Here is a 14,760-nt window from a genome sequence, read left to right as displayed (position 1 = left end):
GAAAGTGGGCAGAGAGGGAACCTACCTCAACATAATAAATGTCATATACTACAAACCAACAGCAAACATCGTTCTCAAAGGTGAAAAACTAAAGCATTTCCACTAAGATCTGGAACGAGACAAGGATGTCCACTATTATTCAACATAGTTTTGGAAGTCTTAGCCATGGCAATCAGAGAAAAAAAAGAAATAAAAGGAATACAAATTGGAAAGGAAGAAGTAAAACTGTCACTGTTTGCACATGACATGATTCTACACATAGAGAATCCCGAAGATGTCACCAGAAAACTTCTAGAGCTAATCAATGAATTTGGTAAATTTGCAGGGTACAAAATTAATGCACAGAAATCATTTGAATTCCTATACACTAACAACAAAAGATCAGAAAGAGAAATTAAGGAAACAATCCCATTCACCATTGCAAAAAAAAGAATAAAATACCTAGGAATAAACTTACCTAGGGAGACAAAAGACCTGTACGCAGAAAACTATAAGACACTAATGAAAGAAATCAAAGATGACACAAACAGATGGAGAGATATACCATGTTCTTGGATTGGAAGAATCAATATTGTGAAAATGACTATACTACCCAAAACAATCTACAAATTCAATGCAATCCCTATCAAATTACCAGTGGCATTTTTTACAGAACTGGAACAAAAAATCTTAAAATTTGTATGGAGACACAAAAGACCCGAATAGCCAATGAAGTCTTGAGGGAAAAAAACGGAGCTGGAGGAATCAGGCTCCCTGATTCAGACTATACTACAAAGCTACAGTAATCAGGCCAATATGGTACTGGCACAAAAGAAGAAATATAGATCAATGGAACAGGATAGAAAGCCCAGAGATAAACCCACACACTTATGGTCAACTAATCTTTGACAAAGGAGGCAAGGATATACAATGGAGAAAAGACAGCCTCTTCAATAAGTGGTGCTGGGAAAACTGGACAGCTACATGTAAAAGAATGAAATTAGAACACTCCCTAACACCATACACAAAAATAAACTTAAAATGGATTAAAGACCTAAATGTAAGACCGGACACTATAAAACTCTCAGAGGAAAACATAGGAAGAACACTCTTTGACATAAATCACAGCAAGATCTTTTTTGATCCACCTCCTAGAATAATGGAAATAAAAACAAAAATTAACAAATGGGACCTAATGAAACTTGAAAGCTTTTGCAAACCAAAGGAAACTACAAACAAGACGAAAAGACAACCCTCAGAATGGGAGAAAATATTTGGAAATGAAGCAACGGTCAAAGGATTAGTCTCCAAAATATATAAATAGCTCATGCAGCTCAATATTAAAAAAAGAAACAACCCAATCAAAAAATGGGCAGAAGACCTAAACAGATATTTTTCCAAAGAAGACATACAGATGGGCAACTGGCACATGAAAAGCTGCTCAACATCACTAATTATTAAAGAAATGCAAATCAAAACTACAATGAGGAATCACGTCACACCAGTTAGAATGGGCATCATCAGAAAATCTACAAACAACAAATGCTGGAGAGGGTGTGGAGAAAATGGAACCCTCTTGCACTGTTGGTGGGAATATAAGTTGATACAGCCACTATGGAGAACAGTATGGAGTTTCCTTAAAAAACTAAAAATAGAACTACCATATGATCCAGCAATCCTACTAATGCACATATACCCAAAATAAACCATAATTCAGAAAGACGCGTGCACCGAATGTTCACTGAAGCACTGTTTACAATAGCCAGGTCATGGAAACAACCTAAATGCCCACTGACAGATGAATGGATAAAGAAGATGTGGTACATATATACAATGGAATATTATTCAACCATAATAAGGAACGAAATTGGGTCATTTGTAGAGACGTGGATGGATCTAGAGACTGTCATACAGAGTGAATTAAGGCAAAAATATAAAAAACAAATATCGTATATTAATGAATATATGTGGAACATAGAAAAATGGTACAGATGAACTGGCTTGCAGGGCAGAAATAGAGACACAGATGTAGAGAACAAACGTATGGACACCAAGGGGGGAAGGTGGTGGGGGGTGTTGGTGGTGGTGGGATGAATTGGGAGACTGTGATTGACAATTGACATATACACACTAACATGTACAAAATAGATAACTAATAAGAACCTGCTGTATAAAAAATAAAATAAAATTCAAAAAATAATCTGTGAGGTGATGGATATAGTTATTAACTTGACGAGGGGATTACTTTCACAATGTACACATATATGAAATCATCATGTTGTGCACTTTAAATATCTTATATTTGTCAATTATTAACTCAATAAAGCTAGAGAAAAATAAAGATAGAAAAAATGGGAGAACAATACCCCTAAATAATGGGGGAAACTACATGGAATTTTATATCTAACAAAAAAGAAAAAGTCCACATAATTAAAACACCCTGCCATATATAAAATATGAATCCCCAGAAGTCATTAGCTACTTTGACTACTGCAATATTAAATATGTACCTAACTACCATACTTATATTTTAAAGTCTCCTGGATTTTATGCAAATATTCTCCAATATATTTTACTATAATGGTAAGCACAATAAAATGCAGCACTGATTATTACTTAGGGACAGGACTTCCATAGCCTGTCCATCACTAAGATTTCAACCTTGTTTTCCATTCTTCCACTTCATGTATTCCAACACCCAACCAAATTAAGATATATGCTTCTCTAAGTCAGAAAGGGAAAAACAAATGCCATATGCTAACACATATATATGGAATCTAAAAAAAAAATGGTTCTGAAGAACCTAGGGGCAAGACAGGAATAAAGACACAGATGCATAGAATGGACTTGAGGACTCAGCAGGGAAGGGTAAGCTGGGACAAAGTGAGAGAGTAGCACTGACATATATACACTACCAAATGTAAAACAGATAGCTAGTGGGAAGCTGCTGCATAGCACAGGGAGATCAGCTTGGTGCTTTGTGACCACCTAGAGGGGTGGGATAGAGAGGGTAGGAGGGAGAAGCAAGAGGGAGGGGATACGGGGATATATGTATACATATAACTGATTCACTTTGTTATACAGCAGAAACTAACACATTGTAAAGCAATTATACTCCAGTAAAGATGTTTAAAAAAATAAAATATATACTACTCTTCTTCATATATAGATACTTCTTCCACCACATTTTTTTATTCAAAACTTTCAGGACCTTCAAGACCCCGTTCAAATGCCAGTTTCTTCATGAAATTTATATGTACTTTATAAAAAATAACTTTAAGAGTTTTTCTAATATTGCCTTGAAATTTTAACTACCAGAGAATTGGGAGTGGGGAAATGGGAATGAGGCTCATCCTTTTAACAATTATTATTTCATTCTAGAAAATGGATTTTTAAAGTCACATACTGTAACCATCTCTTTCAATAAACGCCTGAATGAACACTATTAGTTGCCATTATAGCTACATACTAAAAAGAAAATCAGTAGGTCATAACCTCTTCATAAAACACTACAAGTTACCAATTATATGAAGAAAGAATATAGATATTTGTTACATTATTTTTTGTTAAGCAAAAAGAATAAAGTAAAACAGAGAGGTGTAAAAAAGGTTAATTGAGGGAAGGTAGGGAAAAAAGGGGGAAACAGTAAGGGAGAGAGTGAGGGAGGGGCAGAGAGAGACAGATACAGAAAGAAATAAAACCATGCTGGGAGGGACCTTCAAGATGGTGGAGGAGTAAGACGTGGAGATCAGCTTCCTCCCCACAAATACATCAGAAATACATCTACACGTGGAATAACTCCTACAGAACACCTACTGAATGCCTGCAGAAGACCTCAGACTTCCCAAAAGGCAAGAAACTCCCCACATACCTGGGTAGGGCAAAAGAAAAAAGAAAAAACAGAAACAAAAGAATAGGTACAGGACCTACACCTCTGGGAGGGAGCTGTGAAGGAGGAAAAGTTTCCACACACTAGAAAGCCCCTTCACTGGTGGAGACAGGGGTGGGGAGTGGGCGGGGGGAAGCTTCGGAGCCACAGAGGAGAGCGCAGCAACAGGAGTGCAGAGGGCAAAGTGCAGAGATTCCCACACAGAGGATCAGTGCTAACCAGCACTCACCAACCTGAGAGGCTTGTCTGCTCACCTGCCAGGGCGGGTAGGGGCTGGGAGATGAGGCTCAGGCTTTGGAGGTCAGATCCCAGGGAAAGGACTGGGGTTGGCTGCGTGAACACAGCCTGAAAGGGGCTAGTGTGCCACAGCTAGCCAGAAGGGAGCCCGGGAAAAAGTCTGGACCTGCCTAAGAGGCAAGAGACCATTGTTTCAGGGTGCACAAGGAGGGGGGATTCAGAGCACCGCCTAAACGAGCTCCTGAGATGGGTGTGAGGCACAGTTATCAGCGCAGACACCAGGGACAGGCATGAAACACTAACGGTACTGCTGTAGCCACCAAGAAGACTGTGTGCAAGCACAGGTCACTATCCACACCTCCCCTCCTGGGAGCCTGTGCAGCCCGCCACTGCCAGGGTCCTGTTATCCAGGGACAACATCCTCGGGAGAACACATGATGTGCTTCAGGCTGTTGCAACGTTACGCCGGCCTCTGCCTGCCACAGGCTCACCTCGCATTCCGTACTCCACCATTCCCCCAGCCTGAGTGAGCCAGAGCCCCCTAATCAGCTGCTACTTTAACCTTGTCCTGTCTGGGCAGGGAACAGATGCCCTCAGGCAACCTACACACAGAGGCGGGGCCAAATCCAAAGTTGAACACCAGGAGCTGTGAGAACAAAGAAGAGAAAGGGAAATTTCTCCCAGCAGCCTCAGTAGCAGTGGATTAAATCTCCACAATCAACTTGATGTACCCTGCATCTGCGGAATACCTGAATACATAACAAATCATCCCAAAATTGAGGTGGTGAACTTTGGGAGCAACTGTAGACTTGGGGTTTGCTTTCTGCATCAAATTTGTTTCTGATTTTATATTTATCTTAATTTATTATTTAGAGCTTATTATCATTGGTAGATTTCTTTATTGATTTGGTTGTTCTCTTCCCTTTTTTTTAATATATATAAATGCATATATGTTTTTTCCTTTTCCTCTTTTTGTGAGTGTGTATGCATATGCTTCTTTGTGTGATTTTGTCTGTATAGCTTTGCTTTTACCATTTGTCCTAGGTTTCTGTCTATCCTTTTTTTTTTTTTAGTATAGTTTTTAGCGCTTGTTATCATTGGTAGATTTGTTTTTTGGTTTGGTTGCCCTCTTCTTTTTTCTTTCTTTTTTTTAATTACTTTTCTATTTCTTTTAATCTTCAATAACATATATTTTAAAATTATGTTATTTTATTTATTTTTTTCTTTCTTTCTTTCTTTTTTTCTCCTTTTTCTTCAGAACTGTGTGGCTGACAGGGTCTTGGTGCTCCGGCCGGGTGTCAGGCCTGAGCCTCTTTGGTGGGAGACCCGAGTTCAGGACATTGGTCCACCAGAGACCTCCTGGCCCCACATAATATCAAATGGCAAGAGCTTTCCCGTAGATCCCCATCTCAACGCTAAGACCCAGCTCCACTCAACGACCAGCAAGCTACAGTGCTGGACACCCTATGTCAAACAACTAGTAAGACAGGAACACAACCCCATTCATTAGCAGAGAGGCTGCCTAAAATCATAGTAAGTTCACAAACACCCCATAACACACCACTGGACGTGGTCCTGCCCACCAGAAAGACAAGATCCAGCCTCATCGACTGGAACACAGGCACCAGTCCCCTCCACCAGGAAGCCTACACAACACAATGAAAAAACCTTACCCACTGGAGGCAGACACCAAAAATAACGGGAACTATGAACCTTCAGCCTGTGAAAAGGAGATCCCAGACACAGTAAGTTAAGCAAAATGAGAAGACAGAGAAATACACAGCAGATGAAGAAGCAAGGTAATAACCCACCAGAACAAACAAATGAAGAGGAAATAGGCAATCTACCTGAAAAATAATTCAGAGTAATGATAGTAAAGATGATCCAAAATCCTGGAAATAGAATGGAGAAAATACAAGACACGTTTAACAAGGACCAAGAAGAACTAAAGAGCACACAAACAATGATGAACAACACAATAAATGAAATCAAAAATCTCTAGAAGGAAACAATAGCGGAATAACTGAGGCAGAGGAATGTATAAGTGACCTAGAAGATAAAATAGTAGAAATAACTACTGCAGAGCAGAATAAAGAAAAAAGAATGAAAAGAATTGAGGACAGTCTCAGAGACCTCTGGGACAACATTAAATGCACCAACATTCAAATTATAGGGGCCCCAGAAGAAGAAGAGGAAAAACATAAGGGACTGAGAAAATATTTGAAGACATTATAGTTGAAAACTTCCCTAATATGGGAAAGGAAATTGTCAATCAAGTCAGGAAGTGCAGAGAGTCCCATACAGGATAAATTCAAGGAGAAACATGCCAAGAAAATTTTAATCAAACTACCAAAAATTAAAACAAAGAAAAAGTATTAAAAGCAGTAGGGGAAAAGCAACAAATAATATACAAGGGAATCTCCATAGGGCTAACAGCTGATCTTTCAGCGAAACTCTGCAAGCCAGAAGGGAGTGGCAGGACATATTAAAGTGAAGAAAGAGGAAAACCTACAACCAAGATTACTCTACCCAGCAAGGATCTCATTCAGATTCGAAGGAGAAATTAAAAGCTTTACAGACAAGCAAAAGCTGAGAGAATTCAGTACCACCAAAGCAGCTTTACAACAAATGCTAAAGGAGCTTCTCTAGGCAGGAAACACAAGAGAAGGAAAAGACCTTCAAAAACAAACCCAAAACAATTAAGAAAATGATAATAGGAACATACATATTGGTAACTACCTTAAATGTAAATGGATTAAATGCTCAAACCAAAAGACAAAGACTGGTAGAATGAATACAAAAACAAAACCCGTATGTATACTGTGTACAACAGACCCACTTCAGACCTAGGGACACATACAGATTGAAAGTGAGAGGATGGAAAGATATATTCCATGCAAATGGAAATCAAAAGAAAGCTGGAGTAGCAATTCTCATATCAGAAAAAATACACTTTAAAATAAAGACTATTACAAGAGGTGGGATGGGGAGGGTGGGAGGGAGACACAACAGGGAGGAGATATGGGTATATATGTAAATGTATAGCTGATTCACTGTGTTATAAAGCAGAAACTAACAAACCATTGTAAAGCAATTATATTCCAATATAGATTTTAAAAAAAATAAAATTGAAGAAAGAAAAAAAGACTATTTCAAGAGACAAAGAAGGACACTACATAATGATCAAGGGATCAATACAAGACGAAGATATAACAATTTTAAATATTTATGCACCCAACATAGGAACACCTCAATACAGAAGGCAAATGCTAACAGCCATAAAACGGGAAATCAACAGTAACACAATAATAGTAGGGGACTTTGACACCCCACTTTCACCTATGGACAGATCATCCAAAATGAAAATAAATAAGGAAACACAAGCTTTAAATGACACATTAAACAAGATGGACTTAATTGATATTTACAGGACATTCCATCCAAAAACAACAGAATACACTTTCTTCTCAAGGGCTCACGGAACTTTCTCCAGGATAGATCATATCCTGGGTGACAAATCTAACCTTGGTAAATTGAAATCACATCAAGTATCTTTTCTGACCACAACACTATAAGAGTAGATATCAATTACAGGAAAAAAACAGTAAAAAATACAAACAAATGGAGGCTAAACAATACACTACTAAATAAACAAGATTTCACTGAAGAAATCAAACAGGAAATCAAAAAATACCTAGAAACAAATGAAAATGAAAACACGATAGCCCAAAACCTATGGGATGCAGCAAAAGCAGTTCTAAGAGAAAGGTTTATAGCAATACAATCTTACCTCAAGAAACAAGAAACATCTCAAATAAACAACCTAACCTTACACCTAAAGCAATTAGAGAAAGAAGAACAAAAAAACCCCAAAGTTAGCAGAAGGAAAGAAATCATAAAAATCAGATCAGAAATAAATGAAAAAGAAATGAAGGAAACAATAGCAAAGATCAATAAAACCAAAAGCTGGTTCTTGGAGAAGATAAACAAAATTGATAAACCATAGCCAGACTCATCAAGAAAAAAAGGGATAAGACTCAAATCAACAGAATTGGAAATCAAAAAGGAGGAGTAACAACTGACACTGCAGAAATACAAAGGATCATGAGAGATTACTATAAGCAACTATATGCCAATTAAATGGACAACCTGGAAAAAATGGAGAAATTCTTAGAAAAGCACAACCTGAACCAGGAAAAATACAAAATATAAACAGACCAATCACAAGTAATGAAATTGAAACTGTGATTAAAGATCTTCCAACGAACAAAAGCCCAGGACCAGATGGATTCACAGGCAAATTCTATCAAACATTTACAAGAGAGCTAACACCGATCCTTCTCAAAACTCTTCCAAAATATAGCAGAGGGAGGAACACTCCCCAACTCATTCTACAAGGCCACCATCACCCTAATACCAAAACCAGACAAAGATGTCACAAAGAAAGAAAACGACAAGCCAATATCACTGATGAACATAGATGCAAAAATCCTCAACAAAATACTAGCAAACAGAATCCAACAACACATTAAAAGGATCATACACCATGATCAAGTGGGGTTTATCCCAGGAATGCAAGGATTCTTCAATACATGCAATCAATCACTGTGATACAAAATATTAACAAATTGAAGGAGAAAAACCATATGATCATCTCAACAGATGCAGATAAAGCTTTCAACAAAATTCAACACCCATTTATGATAAAAACCCTCCAGAACGTAGGCATAAGGGAACTTACCTCAACATAATAAAGGCCATATATGACAAACCCACAGCCAACATCATTCTCAATGGTGAAAAACTGAAACCATTTCCACTAAGAACAGGAACAAGACAAGGTTGCCCACTCTCACCACTATTATTCAACATAGTTTTGGAAGTTTTAGCCACAGCAATCAGAGAAGAAAAAGAAATAAAAGGAATCCAAATTAGAAAAGAAGAAGTAAAACTGTCACTGTTTTCAGATGACATGATACTCTACATAGAGAATCCTAATGATGCTACCAGAAAATTACTAGGACTAATCAGTGAATTTGGTAAAGTAGCAGGATACAAAATTAGTGCACAGAAATCTCTCACATTCCTATACACTCATGATGAAAAATCTGAAAGAGAAATTAAGGAAACACTCCCATTTACCATTGCAACAAAAAGAATCAAATACCTAGGAATAAACCTACCTAAGGAGACAAAAGACCTGTATGCAGAAAACTATGACACTGATGAAAGAAATTAAAGATGATACAAATAGATGGAGAGATATACCATGTCCTTGGATTGGAAGAATCAACATTGTGAAAATGACTATACTACCCAAAGCAATCTACAGATTCAGTGCAATCCATCTCAAACTACCAATGGCATTTTTCTCAAAACTAGAACAAAAAAATTCACAGTTTGTATGGAAACACAAAAGATTCCCAATAACGAAAGCAATCTTGAGAAAGAAAAACAGAGCTGGAAAAATCATACTCTCTGGCTTCAGACAATACTACAAAGCTATAGTAATCAAGACAGTATGGTACTGGCACAAAAACAGAAATATAGATCAATGGAACAGGATAGAAAGCCCAGAGATAAACACACGCACATATGGTCACCTTATCTTTGATATAGGAGGCAAGCATATACAATGGAGAAAAGACATCCTCTTCAATAAGTGGTGCTGGGAAAACTGGACAGGTACATGTAAAAGTATGAAATTAGAACACTCCCTAACACCATACACAAAAATAAACTCAAAATGGATTAAAGACCTAAATGTAAGGCCAGACATGATAAAACTCTTAGAGGAAAACATAGGCAGAACACTCTATGACATAAATCCCAGCAAGATCCTTTTTGACCCACCTCCTAGAGAAATGGAAATAAAAACAAAAATAAACAAATGGAACCTAATGAAACTTAAAATCTTTTGCACAGCAAAGGAAACCATAAGATGAAAAGACAACCCTCAGAATGGGAGAAAATATTTGTAAATGAAGCAACCTACAAAGGATTAATCTCCTAAATTTACAACCAGCTCATGCAGCTCAGTATCAAAAAAACAAACAACCCAATCCAAAAATGGGCAGAAGACCTAAATAGACATTTCTCCAAAGAAGATATACAGATTGCCAACAAACACATGAAAGGATGTTCAACATCACTAATCATTAGAGAAATACAAATCAAAACTGTAATGAGGTATCAACTCACACCAGTCAGAATGGCCATCAACAAAAAATCCACAAACAACAAATGCTGGAGAGGGTGTGGAGAAAAGGGAACACTCTTGCACTGTGGGTGGGAATGTAAATTGATACAACCACTATGGAGAACAGTATGGAGGTTCCTTAAAAAACTAAAAATATAACTACCATACTACCCAGCAATCCCACTACTGGGCATACACCCTAAGAAAACCATAATTCAAAAAGTGTCATGTACCTCAATATTCATTGTAGCTCTATTTTCAATAGCTAGGACATGGAAGCAACCTAAGTGTCCATCGACAGATGAATGGATAAAGAAGATGTGGCACATATATACAATGGAATATTACTCAGTCATAAAAAGAAACAAAGTTGAGTTATTTGTAGTGAGGTGGATGGACCTAGAGACTGTCATATAGAGTGAAGTCAGAAAGAGAAAAACAAATACCACATGTTGACACAGATGTATGGAACGTTAAAAAAAAAAAAAGTTTCTGCAGAACCTAGGGGCAGGACAGGAATAAAGACGCAGACACAGAGAATGGACTTGAGGACATGGGGCGGGGGAAGGGTAAGATGGGACATAGTGAGAGAGTGGCATGGACATATATACACTACCAAATGTAAGACAGATAACTAGTGGGAAGCAGTTGTGTAACACAGGGAGGGCTGGGATAGGGAGGGTGGGAGGGAGAGGCAAGAGGGAGGAGATTTGGGGATATATGTATATGTATAGCTGATTCACTTTGTTATACAGCAGAAACCAACATACCATTGTAAAGCAATTATACCCCAATAAAGATAATAAAAAAAAAAATGAACCATGCTGACTACAGAAATGTATCAAGGCATTCTGCCCCTTGCAATTCTTTCTAATAGGAAAAGATTTAAAGGAAATGTTAAAGAAATACTTTCTTTCAAAAAAAAAAGACAAAAGTAATAAGGCTGTCAAAGTAATATCAAAAAGAATACTGAAGTACATTTTACATGGAATATGCAGGATATATTGAAACTACATTAGGGATTAAAAACTATGGGTGTCTTATGCCTTAATTGTCAGTTAGTCTTAAATTGTTCTTTTTTGTTTCTTTTATTTTGTTTTGCTTTTTAGTTTGCTGCTTAGTTTATTTTTTTCAGTGGCATGATACCATGCAAGAGAAACTGTTTCTAGATTGTTAAAATTTTATAATACCTTACATGTAATTAAAAGTGGAAAATGTAAATAAAATTAATAGAGCAAAAACTAAAAAATGAAAAATAATATTTTATGGTTCGTGTTACACCGAAATTAATATTAACCGAAAACATCATAATCTAGCACTGTTAGCTAGCAGACTTATTAAGATTCAGGGCAGTAACTAGCCTAGAAAAAGTACTTACGTTGGCTTTCCACAAAACTAAAGCAGGTCTACCTGATGTGTTAAGAATAGTAATGATATATTTTAGAATATTATAGCTTTAAATAAATTCTTCTCTTGTAATACAAGAAAAAAGTTTTTAGATGTATGAATTACAAAAGGTAAAGTATTGTGAAAAAAATTTGGCAAATCAACAGGCAGAAATCCATCTAATACTCAGAATACAGAGGCTAATTAAAAGTAAGTTCTTAAGAGACTGAATTCTTATAGTATTTTCACACAGAAAACAATGTTTCACAGTTACAGGCTGTAATGATAAGCATGAGCCGCCATCTCTTGAGTCACACAGTGGAAGAGATTTTAGAATGTGAATGATACCTCAACATAGGTGTATATTTCAGGCTATTCACAATTAAGTTTTAAAAATATTATTTTCAATAATTATAATTCACTAAAACCTTCAAAAGTTGTTTTTTTCCCTCCATTTAGGGACTACTTTGAATAAAAATTTCCAACTGTTTTTGAACAAAATGTCATCAAAATTTAGAGGACTTGCTTATAAAAATGTTCAATAACAATGTAGGACAAACAGACTGATTTATAAAGTAATTCTTAAAGGACTCAAATGTTCATGAAATTCAATTAAGGAAAGGCAGCAAAGAGAGAAAGCTTTTAATGATATGCCGAAGTATTCTTTTTGTATTCAACATTAGTATTGTCTCAAAAACACTGTAATTCAGTTACATTAACTGTGCCTATATAAAATTGTTTGAAACTGTGACAACTGCAGCTTCTGTTTGGTAAAATATAAAGCCTCTTTGGATGCAACTATGAAATATATGTAAACCACAACCAATTCCAGGTATATCTTGGCTACATAGGTACATAATTTAGTAAGAACACTGTTTTACCCATGATGCTATGATACATCAAATTTGTATTCATATTATTACTGCAGAAGTAATTTTATCTTTAATGTTCTTCAGTTCCATGTGTCAAATTACTGTCTGCAGCTATAATCGCCTTAAAATAACTACTATATCTGAAAGTAAATCCTGATGCTTTTCAGTAGGTTTGTGGCTTCAGATTTTCATGTGGTCAATGACATAACCATGAGAGATGATAAATGTTGGCACACATCTTGTACACAAGTTACAGATTCACATCAACTTAACTGAAAAACAAAATATCAGAACTTAATTTATCATTAAGTATTTATTTTTCTTTATTTGAGCTCCCTGCTGCCAAAAAGATTACAAAAGCATTACCAAAAAATAGAAAAAAAGAAAATAATTGTTGGCAAAACCACTATAGCAGCAACAGTCCTACTACTCGTTGTATGTTCTATCACAGGACTGAAAGGCCCCAATTCCTTATAGATATTTCACTGACACCTAATCTAAAATTTCCCAACCCCAGCCATGGTGGCTGGACAAATCTCTCCGACCTTAGCATGCAATGGCACAACTAGCTGGTACAACAAGCGGCCAGCAAGGATAGCAGCATTAAATACTTCCCACCCAATGCAGCAAGTTAGTTGCCCCAAGCTGCTCATGTCCCAGCACATTTAATTTTATCAGCAAGTGCTGATAAAATAAACAGCAAGGTCCTACTGTATAGCACAGGGAAATATATTCAATATCCTATAATAAACCACAATGGAAAAGAATATGAAAAAGAATATGTGTGTGTGTATATATATGTGTGTAACTGAATCATCACTTTGCTGTACACCAGAAACTAACACAACATTGTAAATTAACTATACTTCAATTAAAAATTGATACAGCCACTATGGAGAACAGTATGGAGGTTCCTTAAAAAACTACAACTAGAACTACCATACGACCCAGCAATCCCACTACTGGGCATATACCCTGAGAAAACCATAGTTCAAAAAGAGTCATGTACCAAAATGTTCATTGCAGCTCTATTTACAATAGCCAGGACATGGAAGCAACCTAAATGTCCATCGACAGATGAATGGATAAAGAAGATGTGGCACATATATACAATGGAATATTACTCAGCCATAAAAAGAAATGAAATGGAGGTATTTTTAATGAGGTGGATGGAGTTAGAGTCTGTCATACAGAGTGAAGTAAGTCAGAAAGAGAAAAACAAATACAGTATGCTAACACATATATACGGAATCTAAGGGGAAAAAAAGGCCATGAAGAACCTAGTGGCAAGATGGGAATAAAGACACAGACCTACTAGAGAATGGACTTGAGGATATGGGGAGGGGGTGGGGTGAGATGTGACAGGGTGAGAGAGTGTCATGGACATATATACACTACCAAATGTAAAATAGATAGCTAGTGGGAAGCAGCCGCATAGCACAGGGAGATCAGCTCGGTGCTTTGTGACCACCTAGAGGGGTGGGATGGGGAGGGTGGGAGGGAGGGAGATGCAAGAGGGAAGAGATATGGGAACATATTGTATATGTATAACTGATTCACTTTGTTATAAAGCAGAAGCTAACACACCATTGTAAGGCAATTATACTTCAATAAAGATGTTTAAAAAAAAAATTATGATGGACACATGCAAAAAAAAAATAATGAATGAGATAAAAATTGGTTAAATAAAATCTTTGACATGTATCTATTTAAAAAAAATAAAAATAAAAAATAAAACCAAAACAAAACAAAAATACTCCAAGACCAAAGCTGAACTGGGCATGCCACCAGGACCACAGGCATAAACCATGACTGTCCCAAGCAACTGAGATGATGTTCACTGTACATTTAAGTATTATCCCCATTTAACAGATGAAGAAAGAGATGTATAGAGACAGAGGCTAATTTACTGTGAAGACAATTTATTGTAAAGCTTAAGCTTCAGGGCACTTCACCTGAATATGCATGCCCTTTCCAAGCCCTGTACATAATTTTGTAGTCACAATTTTGTATTCTTTTTCCATAAAGAGGGCTCCTTACAACATGGATCTGCCCCTGTACAGAGGTTTAGTAATTAACCCAAATTCACATAGCCCACAGTACCTAAAATGAGTTAGCACTGGTATTGATTTGGAGAATATACAGTCATATCAGAAAATGAAAAATTAGTATTAGTTGTTTCCCCCCCCCTCCCCCAA

At 36.7% G+C, this 14,760-nt stretch overlaps 1 long non-coding RNA gene across 1 annotated transcript; it reads right to left on the bottom strand.

The window, feature by feature from the left end:
* Positions 1 to 5,304: 5,304 nt before the first annotated feature.
* Positions 5,305 to 14,666, bottom strand: LOC309608872. Its single transcript, XR_014233136.1, has 2 exons — positions 14,307 to 14,666; positions 5,305 to 13,452 (listed from the first exon to the last, which is right to left on the bottom strand). It is a non-coding gene; the product is annotated as an uncharacterized lncRNA (long non-coding RNA).
* Positions 14,667 to 14,760: the final 94 nt, after the last annotated feature.

Source organism: Balaenoptera borealis (assembly GCF_965194805.1).
Source record: "Balaenoptera borealis genome assembly, chromosome: 13".
In the NCBI taxonomy this organism is placed as follows: domain Eukaryota; kingdom Metazoa; phylum Chordata; class Mammalia; order Artiodactyla; family Balaenopteridae; genus Balaenoptera; species Balaenoptera borealis.
The sequence above is the reverse complement of the archived record's forward strand: the minus strand, read 5'-3'. Positions and strand labels throughout refer to the sequence as shown.